Source organism: Suricata suricatta, chromosome 1, assembly GCF_006229205.1.
Source record: "Suricata suricatta isolate VVHF042 chromosome 1, meerkat_22Aug2017_6uvM2_HiC, whole genome shotgun sequence".
Classification (NCBI taxonomy): domain Eukaryota; kingdom Metazoa; phylum Chordata; class Mammalia; order Carnivora; family Herpestidae; genus Suricata; species Suricata suricatta.
The window spans coordinates 191,251,477-191,265,248 of NC_043700.1; the positions used below are offsets into that span (position 1 = coordinate 191,251,477).

The following is a 13,772-nucleotide window of genomic DNA, read 5'->3' on the forward strand; positions in this document are numbered from 1 at the left end:
CACACTCCTCCTTGGACACCCGCCCCCCCCACACCTGCCCCCCAACACCTGCAAACCTGTTGGTCCTGAGGAGCACTGAGGACTTAGGGCAGGTATGTTCAGCCCTTCGAGGTCAGGGGTCTGCGGGGGGAGGAGGGGGGTCATGGCCGGGCGGGGAACTGTGCCCACCTGTAGGATTAATCTGAAGGCAGGCGTGCCCTTTGGGGACTGGGGTGTCAAAGGTCACTTGGGAACTTGTTGAAAATCCAGATTCCTGGGCCTGACCTGGGAGATCCTGATACGGTGGTTTTGGAGTCTAGACTCCAACTTCAAGGACACGACAGGTGACTCATCGGGAGCAAATATGGGCCTCTCTGGACACCACGTGAGACCCTGCCCATCAGCACTGCCCCACTGCCGGCCTCACGCTGGGCCTGGTACACAGTAGGGGTTCAATAAGTGTTTGCTGAGTGTCCCAGGCAGCTGCCCCCAGGCCCAGCTACAGAAACCGGGGCCCCCTGGAGGAGTGAGCTGCCCTCAGCCCAGCTAAGCGGTGGGTGGTCGCCACCCGGGCAGCTGTGCAAGGGCCCAGCCCAGCCCCCCTCCTTCCTGAGGGCCCCCCCCTTTCCCGATGGCGGCTCCTCCCCTCCCGGGAATGCTGACCGGGGACTTCCAAGGCCGATAAGGAGGAGGAAGGTCAACGGGGAGGAGACTCGGGCCCTTCCAGGAGGGGCGGGGCCTTCCGGGGGGGCGGGACCGTAGTCGTGGGCGTGACCAATGACCTGGGCGGTTACTCAGGCCACCTGATTGGAGCCTGGGGTCCCGAAGCGTGCGCCTTCCAGCCCGGGCAGCTCTGGCCCCCCGGGCTGGACCGACCGGACCTGAGGGGCCCAGGACCCGGCAGCAACTGCTGGCACAGCCGCAGGTGAGGGTCCCGGGGAGCCTCCCTCCCCACATTCCTTCTCTGGCAGCGTCTGCCCCCTGGCAGGGTGAGTTCCAGGCCCCTGGGCGGCATCTTCCCTGGGAGGAGCCGCCCCTGCCTGTCTGGACAGGTGGGGCCGGGAAGGGGTGCGTGGGGTGTGCACTCCAAATCCGGGTCCGGGCGGGAGCAACAGGGTGGGTGCCGCTTCAGGCTGGGGTTCAGGAGGCCAAGGAAAGGCCAGCCTGGTGTCCCTGAGCCCGAGAAAGGAGCTGAAAGCCGGCAGGTGATGCTGGAGGCCTTCTGTGGCCACTGTGAGGCGGGGATGTTCCTGCCCACCGGTCGGGGCCCCTAAAGGGCTCAGGAGGCAGCGGCCCTGGGGCTTCTGATCCTGGGCGAGCACCTGGGAGCCAGTGACCCTGCCCCTCTGTACCTCAGTTTCCCTGCGTAGGGTGAGAGTCGCAGGGGCCCCGCACAGGCCCACCTCGGTCAGCGGCCGCTCTCCGTGCAGATGGCCTCGGAGAGGAGCCGGAGCCCTGGGCTGGCGGTAGGGGCCGGGGTCCTGGCTGTTTCTCACCGTGGCGCTGCCCTACCCTGTGTGGACTTCAGCCCCCTGCTCTCTGCCCCCCTCTTCCCCCAGCCCCATCCTGGCCCCCAGGGGCCAAAGTGCCTGTCATCCCCCCACCCCCCGGGGACGACCACTCCTTCAGGGGTGGGCCTGAGAGAGGCTTGGAGCCTGGGAGGGCAGTGGGGAGACGGATGGGGCTGGACGTGGAAGAGTCAAAGGAGGGCTCTGCCCCCACGGTCTTGCCCCCCCTGCTGTGGGCTTGGCACTGGCCAGACCCGAGTGAGGGGCCCCTCCGAGGCCCCAGGCCAGGTGCTGCTCCTCTCTGAGCTGCAGTTTCTGCACAGGCACAAGGACCCTGGTGACCAATCCCCTGCCCACTGGCTGCAGGCTTCTCGGGACTTGGAAGTTTCTCATTGCGTCACCAGAGGCCCGAGGCTCCGGCTGCCACCACTTGGCCGAGATCCCTGGAGGGCAGCGGGCAGCAGGCAGTGGCGGGGCTCGGATGGGCTGCCCAAGGCCTGCCTCTGTGGCCCCGGGGCTTGGGCTCAAGCCCAGCAGAGGGAGGTGCAGGTGCAGCGGAGAGACTCCTGGGCTGGCCCAAGGACACAGCAAGTGGCCCTGGGACTTTGCCCTGGGCCGTCGGCTGGGGGCCAGATGCATCCTCAGTGTCTGTGGGTCTTAATGTCCACACGCATCCACCTTGCTGGAACACTTGCGTGTTTTAGGACAGTTTCAGATCGACAAAACAATTACCAAGGAGGCACAGGGTTCTCATACCCTCCCCCCGAGCCCCTGATCACTGACATCCTACATTGGCACGGTGTGTTTGCCTCAGCTGATGTGCAAGTATGGTCCATTATTCTTTTTATTTTAATAAAAATTTTATTTATTTTTGACAGAAAGAGAGAAAGCAGGGAGGGAGAGAGAGGGAGACACAGAATCCAAAGCAGGCTCCAGGCTCTGAGCTGTCAGCACAGAGCCCAACGCGGGGCTCAAACCCATGAACTGTGAGATCATGACCTGAGCTGAAGTTGGACTCTCAACCGACTGAGCGCCCACCCCTCCCTTTGGGTCCCCTAAATTAATTATGCTTCAGAAAAGTCTAGCCTTGGTTCAGTCTTCACGAATTCCCCTAGTGTCCCCTCCTGGACCTGGAGCCCTTCTGGGACACCATGTGACATCTTGTCCACGTGTCCCCCAGGCTCCTGGGGGCTGTGACAGGGTCTCACACTTGCCAGATTGCGAGGACTCCTTAGAGGGGTTCTGGCCAGGCGTCCTGAGCAAGGCCCTCCGTCGGGACTTGTCTGAGCCTTTCTCGTGGCCGGGCAGGGATCGCGGGGTCCCGGGAGGAAGACCACGGCGGCGCAGCGCCCTCTCCTCATGTCACATCAAGGGCATTTGCCGTCACCGTGATGATGACCTTGACCCCCTCCCCGGGGTCGGGTTTGCGGGCTTCCCGGCTGCACGGCCCCCTCCTGCTCTCCTGCACTGAGCTCTCAGCAGCGGGGAGGTCTCTGTGCTCAGTGCATGCCTGAGGGCTGGGCAGGGCGCTCCCGTCCTCTATCCTCGAGGGTGGTGTCTCCACATCGGTCACCGGGAGCTCTTCTCCACCGGGCAGACCTGTCCCTTCTCCCTCATTTATTGGGCAAACCTGTCCCTTTTCCCTCATTTATTTGCTCATGTATTTATAAGACTGAGTAGACTCATGGATGCCTTATAATTTGGGTTATTGATTATTAATTAGTTATAATCTAGTTCTACTTAATTTTGTTGTTCAGTGTTTTCCAGCTTTGGGTGCTGGGAGCTCTGTCAGTGGGCTCCCTGCGGCCCTCACCTCGCCCCTCCGTTGTGAGATTTCACTCACTCACTGGCCCACTCATTCACTTCCTTACTCTGTGGGGCCACGAGCCAGGGCCCACCCTGTCCATCAGCTGGCCTCCTCCTCGAATCGGCCATTTCTCCACGGGCCCCGATCCCGTTAGTTGGAGACGGTCTGAGGGACCCGGATCTGTCTGCCCTCGGAGTGTGCTCGCGGCTTCCCAGGCCTTTTCCACACTTACCTGCAAGCGGGTGTCTACTAACCTGTGTGTATACGTGTATCTACCAGTAGTGCGTGTGTGTCAAACCCGCGTGCGTTTGCTGACTGCGGGCCTCTAACCCGTGCCCGCACGGATATAAGTACTTCCTATGTACAGTGTGTCTGTATTAGCGAGACCCGGGGTCCCCACCTCTGATCCACCACCGCATGGATTCTCCCAGCCCTCGCCCTGGTTTTCTGTAACTCCCACCGCAGCAGTGAGAGCCCTGGCTTCCCCGACCGCTTACTCACTGCTCAAACCCGGCTGCTCAGCTCCTGGACGGAACCTGTCACCCCGGCCCCGTGCTGGACGGCGATTTCGCCTGCCCCCGTGAGAACACGCGGCCCCTTCGGTCCAGCCCCGCACCGCCACCGTCAGTGAGGGGGGCTCACGCATCTGTAACACGGACCCCGATCTGCACGCTGCCCGCATCCTGGCGCCCGACCGCCTACCTCGTCCGTATCCGCGCACACGAAGGAGCGCGCGTGCGCTGCACACGGTGTCCCGTATCCGCCGTCACAGCCCCGGGGCGGCTCCCCCTCCCCGCAGAATGCCCCTGCTTCACCCACCCAGCGCCCCCGCTCCTTTCTTACCCTCACGGCTTCTCTTCACAAACGCCAGCAAACACGGACGCATTCTGACCCCCTTTAGAGCACAAGACGCACCTCAGTTTCCCCCACTACTGGGTCTCGGGGATCTTCCCTGTCAGCCTCGGAGGGCTCCGTGTTCTGGGCTCAGCCCCATGCCGCCGGGCGCTGGGCGCAGGGTGCCGGGTGCTGGCTGGAGCGCCCTGACGGCCACACCTGGGTCATTTCCCAGGTGCAGCTGTCATCAGGCGCGGGGACCCTTGCACCCTGCCACCTGAGCTGGGCGGCCGTGGGCTCACGGAATTCCGGAGGCGGGGCCGCTGCTCAGGCTGTGGCTCTGCTGGGGGCTCGCAGGCCCTCCCAAGGGTCCCAGGCACAGGCTTGCAGCCGCATGGGGCGCTGACAGAGGCCGGGTCTTGCTGAACCAGGAGGCGACCGAGTCCCTCGGGATCACTTTGCACTTCCGGTCGGGGAGACTGAACGTTGTTTTCTCCTGGCACCGCGCCCAGCAGGCGGGTGGGACCTGCATGCTCCTGGCCCCCAGCTCTTCTGCGGTGGTTGGTCTTTCCTCCGCACGGGGTAGGGCCCCATTGAGAGGCCCAGCTCCTCAGGTGCGGTCCAGCCACAAACAGCCGCTGGTCGGGGGGCCTAGGCCCAGCCCAACTCTGAGCAAAAAATCAGCAGCAAATTTTGCTTGTTGATCGTAAGAAGGGGCGCCTGGGGGGCTCAGTGAGTTAAACGTCCGACTTCGGCTCAGGTCATGATCTCACGGTTCGTGGGTTCGAGTCCATGTCGGGCTCTGTGCTGACAGCAGCTCAGAGCCTGGAGCTGCTTCCGATTCTGTATCTCCCTCTCTCTCTGCCCCTCCCCTGCTTGCGCTGTCTGTCCCTCAAAAAGTAATTTAAAAACAAAATTTAGAAAAATGGGGAAAACACCAGACAATCCCAATCCCCACTGAAGGACGTCCCCTAAGCATGGTTGTAGCCAGTTCTTCTCCAAAGTGAGGTCATGAAAAGCGACGACATTCACATATCGTTGGGCCCTCAGTGGCTCTGGGGACAGAGAAGGCATCTGGGGAAAACAGAGGCAACTGAACCAAGTATGGACTTTGGAGAATGACGAATCAGTGTCGGTTCACTGAGTGTGACAAACGTGCCACAGGCATGGGACCTGTTAGCCCCAGGTGACCCTGCGTGTGGGTATGTGGGAGCTGCGTGTTTTCGGACAATTTCTCTAAAACTGAACTGTTTTAGATAAAATTAAATAAGAAAAAAGGACGCCGTGCCTGCAGGTGCCAGGAGCTCAGACCTTGAGCGTGGCCCCTTATCACTGGGCTCTCTCCCATAATCATGGGGCACCCCTCCCCCATCCCAGACCCTGTCCTGCCCATGGATAGGGTGCCCGAGGCTGAGGGCTAAATGGCTCACCCACAGCACCTGTCAGCCAGAGAGGCCAGCCTGGGGTTCGGGTCACTGGGCCCCCGCCCGGCACCGGGTGCCAGGTTAGACATCAGAGCACCTGTCCGAGCATCTCTGGCCCTGGGAGACTTGCAGGGGTGCGGGAGGGGTGAACTGTGGGAGGATCAGCCATGCCCAGGTGGACAAGGCAGAGGAAAAGCCCTCCCTCCCCTCCTCTCCCAACCCCTCCCAGAAGTGGGTGCAATCCCTGCAGGCTCCCCGAGGAGGTGATGGCCGAGCAGTGTTTGGAAGGAGGCATGAGAGGTGGCCACACTCGAGAGCTCCCTGCCATCCTGGACAGGGTGGACGGGGTGGGTGATGATGGGGACCCGGAGGAGAGGCCAGGCCCAGCTGAGGCGCTGCCGCGGCCTCCCCCGGCCCCCCTGCGCCCCTGCCCAGACAGATCCCAGGAGCTTCCCTGGCCTGGGTGGGCAGGTGAGGAGAGGTGGGCGGTCCTCGTGGACTGGAGCCCCGCCCCCTGCCACAGAGCCTCCCACCCTCAGTCTAGGCCCTGAGCTCTGGTCCCCAGGGCCCCAGCTGCCCACGCCCTTCCCTCCTTTGGTCACTTTCAGCCACATGGGAGGCGCCCTGGGAGGTCTGTTCCTCCGTCCCCGGGCTCTCTGTGCCCTGGCCGATGCTGGGACTTCCGCCGGAGCCTCCTTGCCGGCGCTGACGCCTGCTCCAATGCGTTTGCCTCCAGGAAGCCTTCCCTGACTGCCCAGCGGAGTTACTCTCCTCGCTTGCCACCCCACCCCCCGTACACACTCGGCTTGGGCTTGTCTGGCGTCTCTCTCGCGGTGACGCTGGGCTGTCGTGTGGGGAGGAAGAGCACAGGCGGGAAGCCTCTGCCCCCATCACGTCAAGGGCACCTGCCCCCGCTGGCCGCGGCCTTGGTCGCTGGCTGGGCTGGTGTGTGTCAGGTCCCACGGAAAACTAGGTTTCCCTTCTGTTCCCAAACAGGAAGTCACTGCGCCCGGCCGTCCTCCCCAGGCAGGGAACTCGCTCCCCACCCGAGGACGGAGGAGCCACGAGCCGTGTTTGGAAGTCTGCGCGGACACCTGTCTCTTGGCCGTGAACTCACTCAGGTGAGTGTGCACAGTCTGCAGGCGCACGGATGTCTGCCTTGCCCCTGGGTTATGGCCCAGTTCTACTTTATTTCGGTGCTCCTGGTGTTCCAGCTTTGGCCACTGGGAGCTCTTAATTGGCTCCTGTGTCCCTTTGACGTCATGCTGCCGTGGTGGGTCCGTCCATCAGTCCTTTGTCCATCCCTCCCTCCCTCCTTCCCACTTCCTACTTCCTGGGATGCTCCAAGCTTTGTGCTTAGCTCAAGCCGGGGAATGTGTCTCACATGCCCAGGCTTGGCTCAGAGCCCCTCCTCCAGGCAGCCTCCCTAGCTGTCCCCAGGCGGGATCCTGGTGTGCGGTGGCCCCGGCCACGCTGGGCATCCTCTGTCTTTGCCACCCCGGCTGTGCTCTCTGGTCTCCATGCGTTTCCTTGGCTGCCGTTACCAGTAGGCTGGGGGCTGTGGAGGGCAGGGCTCTCTGAGGCATCTGTGCCCCGGTGCCAGCCCTTGGCCGGGCCCAGAGTCAGGCCAGCAGGTGTGTGTGGCGGGCAGTGCTGCGCCCCCAGTCCTGCCCGCATCGTGTAGTAGTGACGGTACCTGCTGTCCGGTGTGTGACCCCTCCCCATGCCACGCACAGTCAGCGTCGGATCCACGGGAACCGCATGTGGGGTGGCGGGGAGGGGGAGGGGGAGGGGTGCCCCAGGGAGTGAGGGGAGACCCTGGGCGTGGCCGGCGTGGGAAGGGTGCAGGTGTGCCGCGTGGAGAAGGCAATGACCCTGACCCCGTGACATCGGTCAGAGGGCACGAACTGCTGTGGCCGGGACCCCTCCAGGTGCTGTTCACGCTCGCTTCGGGGGTCACCAGGTGGGGCCGGGGTTGCTCCCTGGGGCCCACACCCAGCTCCGGGCCCCCTGGCTCCCTCCAGCCCAGCTGCCCCTGGAGGCAGGGACGAACGGGCGCCCCTGGAAAATGGGCAGGCCGACAAGGTGGCGTCTGCAGGCGCGTCACTCGGGGGTCTGCCTCTCTGCGAGCCGGACAGGCAGACCTGCGGCCAGGCTGAGCGGGGACCCAGGAGCCGGCCCGTTGCTCGGAGGTGCTGCGGGGAAGGGAGCAGAGGGTGGGAAGTAGCCAAACCGACACCCCCTGACTGCCCTCCGCGGCCCGGGGCTGACAGCGCCCGGCTCCTGCGGGTCCCGCACAGCCGCAGGGGCCATGGGGAGTCCTGCGGGAATCGCCACCTAAACCTGCCCCCCCTCGCCTGCCCCGACCCCGGCCTGGTTTCCAGGGAGACGGGTCGAGGCTGGGAGGCCTCACGCCCGGGAGGCCTCTGGGAAGTGTGTGCCGGGCTGGGTTCATGTTTGTGCAAGCTGGTTTCCAGACCCACCCCCGGTGACTGGGCTCCGGGGAATGTCCTGAATTCCAGCCGGAGTCCCACGCCCACGGTCAGGAATGTCGCTGCTCTCTGGAGCCGGTTCGGTGGGATCAGGGTGTCCCTGGGTCTCGTCCGAAAGCTGGGGAGACCGAGGCCTCCACCACCGCCTCCTCCGTGCACCCCGCTCTGGGTCACCCCGCGGCTCACAGCCAGACGGCTCAGCGGGTGGGACGCACCTGTTCCCCAAAGGGACAAACCGGGGTGCTCCTGAGACTTGGCCCCTCGCAGCCCCGGGACCCCGTCCCTCGCCGTGGAGGGGCTACTGCAAGCAGGCGGGCCCCGTGGCACCCCTGCAGGCCTGACACGCGTGCTCCCTAACCAGCTTGCCCGAGGTGCGCTGTGTGGGGCGCCGAGGAGGGGCTCCCCACTTCTGAAGGCCCCGTTTCTGGAAGCACCTGGCCCCAGATGCTGGAGCGTGGTCTGGAGGAGCCCTGCCCGGCCGAGGAGGAGCTGCCGAGTCAGCGGGTCCCTGGCTTCAAGGCCGGATGGTCCTGACCTGGGGAGGGGCGGGGTGTCCTCAGTCCGGGCCGAGGCTCCGGAACTGCTGACCGCTTCCTGCAGGCCTGTGACCCGGCCCGGGGTGGCCGTCAGTCATCACAGGCCTGTTTGGTCCCAATATCCATGTTTTGCAAAGAGCAGTTCCTGAAATCTCGCCGACCAAAGCTTTGCTGGTCTCTGATTGGGGCGGTTTCAGCCACCAAGGCCAAAAATAACAGACCCAGGCGGAGCCCGGCTGAGCACGGCCCTGTCCCAGGCCTCTCTGTGTGTCCGGTGGCTCCAGGCCCCCGGCGCCTGTCCGAAGCCCCGGGTGATCCGTCGGTCAGACCCGGGCGTGCTGAGGACCGACATCCCCAGCCCGACCTTCCGGGTCCCTAGACCAGGCGGGGCTCCGAACATGCGCCCTGGAGGGTGACCTGTCTGGGAAATTGCATTAGGCCAGGTCACACCTGCATCTCATGGATGGGGAGCCAGAGGCCGGGAAAGACGCCGGGGTGTTGCCTAGCGCAGACCGTGCGAAAACTGGGGGCCCTCTTCCCCGCGACCTTGGGTGAGGGGCGGCCTCTTCCGAGTCTTGGCTTCCCCAGCCACCCTGTGCGTCTGCTCCTCGCCCACACGCTACGCTGGTTCTCGCTACTACTCGACAGTTTAACCGGCTGGGTCTGCAGGTGCAGTCGTAACCAGGGGCTGGAGGCGGCAGGACGCAGCTCCTGTGCTCACCCCTGTGCCAGCTCCCAGCCTGGTCCCGTCCCCGGCGCCAGGACCGGCCCCCACCCTTTGACATCCCGGTCCCTGGGCCGCAGGGCACACCTAAGGGCAGACCCCTTCCTGCTTTCGTGGGGGGGGGTCCTGAGATGCTTCCCCCCGCCCCGCGTCCCCACCCCTCCCAGAGCAGGGCCCTCTCTGACCACGGGATCCAGGCCCTGTTTGGTATATAAGGTCTCAGCAGCACCCAGCGCACCTGCTTCTGGGCCATTCTCTTGAACACCACCTACGTCGTGTTCTCTGTTTCACGCCCCCCTGGCCTGGCCCCGCCTCGTGGCCCTTTGCAGAAATCATTGCTAGAACTGCCTGTATGGCCCCTGCTTGTCCTGTTTCCGCGGCCCTGGGCTGCCAGAGAGAACACACACCCTGCCCCCACCACCCTGGGGGCCTCCGCATTCCTGAGATTCACCATTCTGGCGGGTTGTGGATTAACCCTGAGGCCAGAGTGTGACCCGGCCTCCCGGAGTGAGGTTGTCCAGGTGGAGGCCGGGTGTAAGTGCTCTTCTCTCTGGCCCTGGCAAGACCTACGGGCACCGCCTCTTGGCCTCGTCTTTCTAAGACTCAGCCCAGAGGCCTCCACTTCCAGGAAGCCTTCCTTGATTCCATCTTCCTCTCCTTTCCATCGCAGGCTTCCCTTTGCTGCTGTGAGGACTATACTACTTCTCCCAGGCTCTCTCCAGGTCAGTCTCCCCAGCTTGCCTGTGGGCGCCGCGCGGCTGGGGGCCTGGAAGGCACAGCTGAGCGGGTGGGGCCCAGATCGTCGGTGGGGGGCAGGGGGCACTGCGAACCCCAGAGAGCAGAGCTACCTCAGGACGGGAGCAGGAGATCTAGCCAGAGGCTGGGCCAGGCGCAAGGGGCGGCCCGGGGTCCCCGCGGGGCGAGGGGGAGGCCTGGGCGTGGTCCTGGAGAACCGGAAATACTTTAAGAGAATACAATGAAATCCAGAATCAGTCGCCTTTGGTCTCCCTTTGCCTGCAGTTGTCGATATTTGTCCCGTGAACTAAACAATAAAAAAATAAGCGAAGGGTGGAAGGCAGGGCCCCCCACAGCCGCTTGCCTCCCAGCTGTGGGTTGCAGCCCGGGAGAGAGGCGGCTGTGACCCTGGGAGGGGCTCCAGAAGTCACGGCCACTGGGCTAGGGGCTGCACAGGTGCAGCTGGTCCCTGGGGGCTGCAGACCTTCCCACGGGAAGGACACAGAACCGGTCTGGGTACTTCCCAGGGCCACTGGGACACCTCCGGACACTGGAGGGACTGTCTTCCCTGCAGTGGACCCTGGGGAGACAGGGACCTCGCGCCAGGCACCGTGTGCTTCAGCACAAGCGCCCCGTGACCCCCCGGGGAGGCCCTCCCCCCCCACCCCCTCCCTGAACCTCCGAGTGCCTGCATGATGCCTGAGGCCGCACGGAGGACGCAGGCCAGCCCCCCGGCCTTCCGCAGACGTGCGTGCCCTCCCGGCTGGGGTGGTCGTGCCCACGGCCCCCACGCCGGCTGGAAAACGTGTCTCTTACACTTTTTCCGAGCAGCCGACATGCGGGACACAAGCCGACCCGCTTCCCCAAACACGCACGCCCCCCTGTCAGGGAAGCCCCGCCCTCGAGGCTCGGCTTGCTTTCTCTCCAGCACCTGCATTCGCACCTGCATGCAAGGCCTCCCGGAGCAGAGGGAAGGCGGCCCCAGAGGCAGGTGCTGCGGTGAGGGGGACCCTAAGGAGACCGGAGTCTGGCTGTGGACAGCAGGGCAGCGTCCCGAACAGGGACAGAACTGCCACCTGAGGGGATGGAAACCAGAGTGTGGTGCTTGGAGCCCAAGCTGGGAGATGGGTGTTCCGCGCCCTGTCTCTGTGGGATGGGCGCTCCTCTCCTGAGGCCCCTCTCCGTGGCGGACCTGCCCCCCAACCCGGACTCAGGGGCCCAAGCCCCCTTGGCACGGCAGCTGGGACCCGCGGGTGCCTGCGGATGGGCCCACAGCACCCCAGGCGCCGCTGTAGCCCCCTGGCCTTCTCACCAGAGGGGAGGCGCTCCCACCACAGGGGGTCGGAAGTGGGCACCTGCATCCGTGGACAGCACCTCCAAGGTCAGCTCTGCTGTGCTGGCCGCACGACCTTGGGTTTTGGTTTCTCATGGAACCCCCAGGTGGGGTCAGACGCTATCTGTGGTCTTGCTCTGGGTCATTGCGGGGATTCAACCGGAGGCAGGAAGTCTCTGACGTGCCCGATGCAGACCATTGCTGCCGCCGATCTGCGTCTGGGCTCTCTGGTGGCTGAGGCGCCCCAGCTGCAGGGGACCCAGCTCTCCGCTGCTCAGCCCTCAGCATGCCCCTCGAAGCCCGGGGCTGGCCTGTGGTACCACAGCCCCGAGTGACCCCAGGGCTGCTTCTGAGCACAAGCACAGAGACCTGCTCCTCTGGCCTCTGTCCTGAGCCCGTGGGGCAGCACCCCAGCTGCCTGCGCTCCAGAACCCTGCCATGTGCACCACACAAGATGCTTGGCCTTTTTCCCTTTGTTTTTCTGGAAATTGTGCTGAAAGAGGCCGCAGATGGGATCCTCGTCCATAGCAGGGTCCGGTCACGTTTCCTCTGCTGGCCATTGTCCCCGGCGGTGGCCTGAGCCCCTGCATCCTGTTTGTCTCTGCAGCTATGCTCTTGGCCTGAGGCGCGGGGTGGGGGTTCCCAGGGCCTCCCCAAGGGCGCCCAGTGTTCTTCAGCTCTGCAGAGGGCTCAGACCCTGCACAGCGCACCCCGACTCCAGAGAGCATGCCCCAATTCCACACAGCACGTCCCAATCCGGTGTCTCAGCTGTGCACCCGGACTCTGATCGTTGCGCCGACTCCAGAGAATGCGCCCCTCGCCCCAGAATGCCCCATTCTGCACCGTGCTCCCCCAGCTCCAGGGCACACCCCAGTTCGGCAAGTGCACTCCAGTAGCCTAGTAGGTCAGGAGGCTTTCCAAACAAGGGTCCCTCTGGGAGGCTGGGCATGTGGCCGGCCCACACTGCCCAGGCTGTGAGTCCCTCTGGGAGAACCTGTCACTCCCGGGCCTCGCTGTCCCCATTGCAGACGGTGGAGTTGAACTTGAAGGGCCTAAGGGCCCACCCCCCACCAACGCACGCTGCAGCAGCTCTGCCACCTAACGTGGCTGTTGTAGTAAATCCAATCCTCAGTTGGCGAGAAGATGCCAGATGCATGGGTCATAGGCCTCCTGGTGTGGCTGTTACCTCCACGTGCTGCACGGAGAGGCAGCGTCTGCCTGGGGTCACACGGCCCGTGGGCAGTGGCCCCAGCCAGGGTCTCAGGCCCACCCAGCACCGGGGGGCAGATGCCCAGACTCTCTAAGATGTCAGACAAGCAGCCAGAGAAAGCACACCCCGATTCCCAGGAGCCCAGAGAGCAAGTCCCGTGTGAGGCTGGGGTTTTCCAAGTAATCAGATCCTTGGGCTTCACCAGGAGGAGGGCATCCCCAGTCCCCTGGAGTATGAGGCCAAAGGCATAGGGCACGGGGCAAGCACCCCTGCCCACTGGGCTGGGCAGGTCGGCAGCAGGACTGGAGCGGACGGGGGAGGGTGGAGAGACGGAGGGGCAGTTGGCTGTGAGGACCGGGCAGTGAGGGCTCACGACTGGACCTCGTTCAGGCCTCCCTGAGGCCCCAGGGTGGGCAGGAGGACAACGGGTTGCTGAGGCGTGACCGGAGGGCACTGTGGCCAGGCAGGTGGGCGCGGGCCTTTGGCCTGCCCTGTCCTGGGCTGCTCCCCACTCCCACGGGTGTTTAGGGGTCCTGGGCGGGATGGTGGCCCCCCCGCGGGAACCTCAGATCACAGCTTTGTTTGGGAAAAGGGTCTGTGTCGATATAATAAGGATCTCGAGACAGGTGGCCCCCAGTACGGCGGGGAGTGCCCTTCGATGGAAGAGGGGCCGCACAGGGGTGGCCGTGTGCTGGTGGAGGAGACCGAGTGGGAGCCCGGGGCGGGAGCCTGGGGCCCTGGAGGCTGGACAAGACCAGAAGGAGCCTCCCGGGGGCTCAGGAGGGAGCACGGCCCTGCCCACGCCTGGTTTAGACTCTGGCCTCCAGACCGGGAGGGACTAAGGCTCGCAGTCTGTGGAGCTCTGTCACGGTGCCCCCAGGACACTTGCATGTGACCATCACAGCTCTCCTTCCAAGGAGACGACAGGCAGGCTCGGAGAGGCCACACCTCCCGATGGGAAGGAGGCACTGCCCCGGGACGCAGCTGTACCCCCAGCTCTGAGGTCATACCCCCACCCCACCCGCTCCCCGGCCCCCCAGGACCCACAGAACTGTGTCAGATCTGCCTGAGGTCACGAGACTGTGAAAATGCCCTCCGGGACCTTTGCCCCCCCCCCCCGCCCCATGAGGTCTCCGTGCAGTGGCGGCCGGGCTGGGCGTGTGCAGGGCCCGCTGTGCCCATGACCTCCC

General features: G+C 64.5%; 1 protein-coding gene across 1 annotated transcript in view; it reads left to right on the forward strand.

The window, feature by feature from the left end:
- Positions 1-796: 796 nt before the first annotated feature.
- The window catches only part of SH3TC1 (SH3 domain and tetratricopeptide repeats 1), a 35,768-nt gene continuing 22,792 nt past the window's right edge, over positions 797-13,772 (forward strand). The window contains exons 1-3 of the mRNA XM_029952547.1: positions 797-904; positions 6,549-6,673; positions 9,975-10,026. The gene's annotated coding sequence lies outside the window, so the exon portion shown is untranslated. The remainder of the gene's footprint in view (positions 905-6,548; positions 6,674-9,974; positions 10,027-13,772) is intronic.